Here is an 8,116-nt window from a genome sequence, read left to right on the forward strand (position 1 = left end):
GTCCGCCTGGCGGGCCGGGCTCCGGGCCGGCCCGTTGCGCAGCGGCTCGCCGCGGGAGGGGCGCGAGCAGCCCGGCTGCGGCCCCCGCGAGAGACCCCCGGGCTCGCCGCCGCCGCCGCCGCCGCCGCCTCCACCCCCGGGCGGGGCAAAGCGCCGCGACACGTCCGCGGGCCGGGGCCGGGGCCGGGCGGCGGGGAGCGACCCAGCGGCGGGGCCTGGCGCCGCCTCGTGGCGCTTTCGGGGAGCGTTGGGAGCCGCTCGGCCGAGCCCCCGCTCGGGCCCTTCGCCTTTTCTTCTCCCGGGCCGCGGGCGTGGGCAGCCGCCCGCGGGGTCCGCGCTCCCCGAGGCTGGCCCCGGGGCTGAACTTTGCACCTGTGAGGGGCCCAGTGTGAAGCTGAGCCGCTGGGCCGGGGTTTGCAGGATGAGGGTTTCAAGCAGGAGGCTGGAGAGGTGATCGCTGGCGGGGATTTCCTTAACCCCCCCTCCCCCCCAGTTTTGTGAATTAGTTACATGCAGTGTTGCCAATTTAGTGACTGTTTGGAAATTTGAATTGAAATTGAAACATTAATACGCACTTTAAAAGCGTACACAGTGTATGAGAAACGACGTGTGTCTGAAAAAGTGTCACAGATTTGAAAAGTATGAACATGGACTAGCTTCCTTGTACAGCCATTGCTTTTATGACCATGTCAGTGCCTTCATTTCGGTGATGTTGGCCAACCTAATACTTTCAAATGATGATTTGTAAGCAAAGTCCAAATGAGCTCTCCATGACAGCTAGTGATGAGCTGGGGCTGGGGGGAAAGGCTCCAGGACCAGATTGTATTTACATTCACACCTATTTACCTAGGTAGCCAGCAAACAGAGCTGTGTTGCCCAAGTGATAGATTTTGGCTGGGGTTGGGTTACAAATCACTTGAATGCTGGGGGGCGGGGAGGGGGGATGAAATGTTGTTATTCTTATTGTATGAGTAAAGGGCAGTAGAACTTAGCTGCGCTGATTGAGGGCACCAAGAGAGAAGGTGGGGGCAGGTGTTTTGCCTGATGGTCTGCCTGATTCACAAATACTATTAGACCTGCCCCTCTCCACTGTTTAAAGACAGAACTGATTAGGCTCCATAGATAATCTTTTGTTTTGCTAAGTGACCACTACAGCTGAAATCACTGATAATCAGGTCTAAGCACTTAGACCTGATTTGGGACAGTGTTCCTGTGGAAGAGACGGCCCAGGCTGCACTAGCAGTGAGGTTCCCCCACTGAGAGCTGAAATCACTGAGAAATGGTGGAATCTCAAGAGACCAACTCACAGAGGTCTCAGTGGCAGCAGAAGGTGACGGTGCAGGGCCATTGGCAAAAGAGCGATGGCGTGAACGGTGGCACAACGAACAACAGTGGCCAGAGTGAACAGTGAGCAGCTGGAGGAAAGAGCAAGGTGCCGCCTTGCCCCCCACCTGGGAGGCGAAAGCACCTCTGAACTCTGAGTCTCCACTGACCAAGGACAACACCGGTGAGCATTAATGAGGCTGTTAAGAATGCTGGAGACACAACACAGTTCATGTGAACATACAAGGCTGTGGCATCCTACTTTCTATTTAAATAAGAGGTACCAAACACTACAAACTGGAGGCCAATGTTAAGTTCATTGTCACTTGTTCATCCTAAAGTTGAACACTGGTTCTGAACAAGACCAGCAAATGCTCACTGTCTTTCTTCAAGAAACTCAGCTGACTGGCTAGACACATGTGGTGCAACAGTGAAAGACTCAGCAGTTGAAAAAGTGAAGAACTCTCTCACCACATGCAAAAAATTTGCATACATGGCTGATGAATGCACCGATGCAAATGGGCATCAAGTATTAAGTCATTGTGTACATTATCTTGATGTCAGTGGTAGGCCAGTAGATGCATTTCTAGATGTTCAAGTTATAGAAGACACGTTGGCTGCATCTGTGACAACCCACATCTTACAAGAGTTAAATGCTTGTCAATGAGACACCAAACAGATGGCTGCTTGTGCATTTGATTGAGCTGCAGACTTCTCTGGAAGACATGGTAGAGTACAAGCTTTGCTCAGAGAAAAGTGTGACCCTAGTCTCTCCTATACACACTGCAGGGGCCATCTACTCCAACTAGCGCTAGGATGAGCTGCAGACTCTTCAAAGGACATTTAAAAAGCTATAAATTTAATGTCTTCATTATATTCTTTTTTCAGCCAGAGTCCAAAAAAACTGAATATCTTGGAAAATATAGAAGATACGCTGGGACTGAAGTTCAGATTAGTCCAACCTGGGAAAACTCTCTGGCTTTCTCATGAGCGATCCTTGTGTAAGCGGGGGAATAGTCTCGCTATTGTGGGGAACTTTCCTGGCTTCTGCACTACCCTGGTGAAGTGGGCTAGCGAAAGGATCTGAGTCCTCGCTCCCATTTCCTTTACCCAGTGGCCTCCCGGCCCTTGAGGACTCCCCTTCCACTCTCCTGTCTGGCAGAGTCCTCGTAACTCCAACAAGGCTGGGCCCAGGATTACGGGGAGGCTCGACCCCCAATCCTGCTGTGGTCACCTAAGACGGGGGCTAGGGTGTCCCCACTCCGGGGTACTCTCTCTGCACTGGGCACTTCTCTGACCCACTGACCATTACATACAAGTTAAAGCAAATGCAAGTTTAATCAACAATTAATTTTAAAAAGAATAAGGAATAATGGGAAAGGTTAAAGGAAACACATCACCCCACTCTGTGGCAGGGAACATCACAAACAGTGTCTCTGGAATGTCAGGGCAGTTCACAGTCTGTTCCTTGTAAGTTCCTTCTTCTCAGGCCCTGACTGTGCTGTAGGGATGCTGGGGGTTGGACACTTGCTCTGGTGGTGGCCACACGCTCTCAGGCTCTAAGTGGTAGGACCCTTCTTCCCAGTGTCACCCCTGTCCTGTGGGGTTATGATCCACGCCTGGCCTGCAGAGCCTCTTGGCTGAGGCGTCTCCCTGTGCTGGGCCTGCTGCCCAGGGTCCCCCTCGCTCTCCCCAGCTCCGGACTGCTCCAGCCCCAGCTCCACCACTCGGTCTCTGCTCTGCTGCTGCTGCTCGGCCTCCAGCTCCCTGGGCTGCTCTTCTGGCCCCTCTGGCTCTGGTTGCTGCAGCTCTCCTCCCAGCACAGGTCTGCTCTGCAGGCTGCTTCTGTGACTCTGCTCCCCGCACTGACCTGCTTCCTGGGCTGCTTTTCTGGCCCCTCTGGCTCTGGTTGCTGCAGCTCTGCTCCCAGGGCAAGTCTGCTCTCTCTGGGCTGTGCCCCTGGCTTTGGGGCTACAGCTCTGCTCCCAGGACAGGGTCTGCTCTCTCTGGGCTGCTTTTCTGATCCCTCTGGATCTGGCACAGCTCTGCTCCCCAGCTCAGCTCGGGCCACTGCTTTCTCCTTAGCTCGGCCCCCTCTCTGTCTGACCCAGGCAAATCCAGCTCACACGGAGGATGGGACCTCCCTGGCCTCCTGACTCTCTGATTAGCCTGTCATTGAGGCTGACCTGGACCACTGGCCTCTCCCCATTGTTCCTGGGGGCTGTCAGTCTCAGGGTCCTGATTCCCCATCAACCCTTCCCCCTTTTTAGTACTGGGAGCTAGCCAACCAAAACACACCCACTGAATGTTAGTAAGGGAGCAACAGTCCCCTTACACTTGGCTGTTGTCTTAAACTTACTCCAGCCATTATTATTGGCTTTGGAAAGTATCTACCAAGATGGGATGGATATAAGCAGTGAGGCTGGTGGATTATTTTTGCTACTACGTTCAGAGAAGACTATTGCCATTCTCTCTCTTGTAAGTCTATTGTTGAAACCACTTGGGTCATTAAACAATGCTATCCAGGCATCGGCTACAACAGTAGTAGATCTTTGTCCAGCAATAGAAGCTACATTTGAATCAATCAGAGAGCTATCCATTGAAAAAGTACTGGAAGAAGCAAAGACTTCAGTCCAGAGGTTGACTAATGAAGGCATTTATATTGAATCCTTAAGTGAAGAGGACAAGAAATGTTTAAGACAACTGAAAAAGTACACAGACTTGATTCTTAAATATCTGCAACAGCGACTTCTAGATTCTACTCAACCACTACATAGCTTTTACAGATCCCTGCCCTATAAAACGCTGCCAGTTGAGTGGAGTGAGGCACGACCAGCAATGGGGCTGCCATGTGCTCAGGACAGAATAGAGAATTTGAACACACAGTGGAATATCACACAACGAATGAATGAAGATTTGACTTTAACTTTTTTATCATCACTAGTGGCTCAACCTGATCTTTGTGCTATGTTTTCTGGGATGAAAGAAGTAGGAATTCATCTCTTGCTACTCCCAGTCACAACGGCTACAGTCGAGCGTTCTGTTTCATCATTGACTAGAATATTGTGTTCTGAAAGAAGTCGCCTTCTGCCTGATCATGGGAATGACCTAATGAGCATATCGGTTGAAGGAATGGAAGTACCAGACACACGAGAAGCCACCAAAGATGAATGCATTGCATTCAAGAAGTTCATTAACAGAGTTGTGAAAAATTATAACAAGAAACCAAGAAGGATGTAGACATAGTGCTTCATAGAAGGCTTGAGTAGCCAACTTTAATTTGTGTGATGATTTTAAGACATGAGTTAAATCTAATAAAATGGTCATGAAACATTTTTTCAGTTTTTACTATGGTGTCATGCAGCCCATCTTCACCCTCACGGTCTCACCCCTCATCAGCCCTGAACCCCCCCCCCCCATTTCAATTCCTGGAGAAAACACTGAGTTTGATAAGCAAATACCATTTGTAGTTTCACTTTTACAACCCAGTAGGGGTGCTCAGTTCAACCTGCATGCACTAAAATGACTAGTCTAGCTTGTATTTCTTTATTTGGATTCAATCATAGAAAAGAGGGCTAGAAACCAGCTTTGGCCCCCTGACAACAATTAAATACACATCCCTATCAGATATCACCCTGCCACACCACACCATATAGTATCATCCCAGCCAATCAGTGTAGCAACAAAATCATCCCTCATTTCACTCTGCCCTGGCCTCACTCCTTCAGCTCTCCTCAGAAATTACATCTGTATGATAAAGTATGGTCGTGATTTTTGTAACGAGTAGTTTTGTCAAATGTTGTATCAACCAGGCAGTTTTGACTGTAATTCTTCTCGCACAAGGAGCCAGTGGGTACCTTGTAGCACACAGCCATCAAACAAAGAAAGTTCATCCCGAACTCTAAACTAAGGCAGCAAAACTGGGTCAAGGTTTTTAGGGTGACTGGGCCATCTCTTTGTCAGAAATTCCCATAGTTTTTGTTGAATTGGACACACTGAACAAGCAGCTTGAAATTATTCACTTGTAACTGCAGACACGGAGCACATAAAGTTTAAGATTAATGGCAGGGGATACTTAGGATGGGGGGATAGAGGTGCAGAGAATTCTGTGATTAAGTGGAGTGTTATTCAACAAGCGGCAAAGAGTCCTGTGGCACCTTATAGAGACGTATTGGAGCTGTGGTGTTTAGCTGTTGCTTGTAATTATTAGAATTGGGAGCACTGGCTGTTGGGAGTCTGAAAGGACAGGAAATAGGAAGCAGCGGTGGAGGAGTTGAGAGGCTGGGATAAAGCTACAGAGAGTGCAGCAGCAGCTTGGTAAAGAGGTTTCCCCTTTGAAAATAAAGCCCTGTTCAAACTTGTTAGTACCTTGCCTGGTTCATACAACAGGAGCATAAGCTTTCATGGGTGAATACCCACTTCGTCGGATGCATGTAGTGGAAATTTCCAGAGGCAGGTATAAATATGCAAGCAGGAATCAGGCTAGGGATAACAAGGTTAGTTCCGTCAGGGAGGATGAGGCCCTCTTCTAGCAGTTGAGGTGTGAACACCAAGGGAGGAGAAACTGCTTGTGTCGTTGGTGAGCCAGTCACAGACTGTGTTTAATCCTGAGCTGATGGTGTCCAATTTGCAAATGAACTGAAGCTCAGCAGTTTCTCTTTGAAGTCTGGTCCTGAAGTTTTTTTGCTGCAGGATGGCAACCTTTAAATCTGTTAGTGTGTGTCCACATAACCTCCCGGGGGTTGTGTATCCAGGCAACCTCCCTGCCTCATCTCCCTCTTTGGCTCCTAGTAATTTCATAAGAAAGAGCCGTTATACTCTGTCTAGGTGCATCGCTCTGTACTGTGGAGGGGAAAGCGTCCTTTGGTTTTTGGAGAGAGAGGAAATGTCCCCACCAGCTGCTGAACTCAGGAACAAACATCCACCTTGTTCAGAGAAGCAGGGAGGGGAAAGGCTGGTATGGACTCTGCTCAGGTAGGACTTCGTCACAGAATTTGGCTTTTTCCTTTGAACTGTTAGGACTGTGGGGGATTTGGGACACGTGGTTTTGTGACTCTTCCCCCAGAGTTTCCCTTGGCATTGCAGGCTCAGGGAAAGCCCCACGCTCCCCAGCACATTGTTAGTGGCTGCCCGCAGAAGGAGCACCTCGGGACCTGGAGCCACTTCCTAGGTGCTGCAATGGAGGAGCTAGAGTCTTTTCCCCCCCACCAGCAGGAGCGGGGAGGAGGAGGGTGTATGGCGGAGGAGTCCCTGGTGCTTGCCTGCAGTAGCTTAAGAGCACTGGCCAGTGGGAGTAGTAGAATCCACCCAAGAAGAGAAGCCGGCCAGGAATTCACCAGCCCACCCCAGCAAGGGACCTGAGATCCCAACCCCTACTACCCTGCCTCCCATAGCTCTGCCAGAGCACCCCAACCACCCTGCATTCCCAACCCTGCCAGTGGTCCCCTGCACCCCACAGCTCAGACAATGCAGCCCAGCCCAGTCCAGGCACAAACCCTGCACACACGAGCTGTGTTGGAGAGGGGCTGTCTCTGCTATGCCATGCCACCTGCAGTGAAGGTTGCATCACAACTTCTGTTTGAAGATCTACATTTCTAAGTCCTCTAAAATTGACATGCTTAGTCAGATTTCTTTGAAATTTGATGTGCCTCAGGAAGGTGCAGGGTAGGTTTAATGATCCAAATTTGACGTCATTTGAATTAGGGGTTGTGGAGAGATAAGCTTGAAATAACTAACCATTTTTCAAACAGTTTCCTGGCGGTGGGATTTTCTTCTTGTTTTGGCATGGAGCCAGAGCTCCAACTGCTGTTGTGATGCAGGTCGAAAAGGGCTCAATCCAAGGCAGTGCATGGCACCCACTAACCCTTGGCAGATCCACACTGAGAATGGTACTGGAGCATGGGATCGCTTCTTCGCTTGCATCGCTGTGCAGTCTGGGAGGATTACGGTACACATGTGCCAATAAAGGGGGAAAAACTAGGGTTTCTAGGCCAGTGGTCCTCAAATGTGGGTCCTTAGAGACTGCACAGGGAGCCTGCAAAATATTACAAGTAGAAATAACACATGGGGGGAGGTACCTGGGGTCATGTGGCCCCCAAATTTCTGCTTTTCATTGATGGAGGAACGTTCAGGGGGGCAAGCGGCCACCTTCACCCCCTGACTTCACTTCAGCGGGCCACCCAGCCTGTCTGGGTTGGGGGTGCAATCAAAAATTGCAGAGTCACTGCAGAAGAGAGATCTCCCCCTGCCATCAGAAGGGGTTGCCTGACCGCCAATGACGCCACGAATAGGCAGCAGTTAGCCAAGGAGACATACCACTGCTCTGCCTATCAGCACGTCAGGGAGCAAGGCCACATGGAAGGCAGAAATCTCTGGGGAGGGGCCCGTGACCCCATGTACCCCCATCCCCCACGCATCACCTCTGGATAGACTCTGCAGTAAGAAGCAGGCACACCCATCTCACTGATATATCTGCAAGTAGTTTTATATACTTAACGCATTACTAACAGTCTGTGTTTCTATGAAGTACACAAACATTTTTGTCAGTTTCTTAGTTGGGGGGGGTCTGTGATTAACATTGTGTTTGAAAAGGAGTCCGGCAGTTCGAGAACTTCTGTTCTAGGCCACCACATGCTGCTTGCCTGGGTACTCTCAGGGAATGTGCTGAGGCCAGTGCCCCTGTGAATACCCTGCCACTGATATTTTCTAGTCTGAACCTTTATACACTTGTGTAATAGAGATTTAATAAGTCCTGTTGCTTGCTGCAAGTTTTCTGTTTGTTTTTTATCTTATC

This window comes from Lepidochelys kempii, chromosome 15, assembly GCF_965140285.1.
Source record: "Lepidochelys kempii isolate rLepKem1 chromosome 15, rLepKem1.hap1, whole genome shotgun sequence".
NCBI classification, from domain to species: Eukaryota; Metazoa; Chordata; order Testudines; family Cheloniidae; genus Lepidochelys; species Lepidochelys kempii.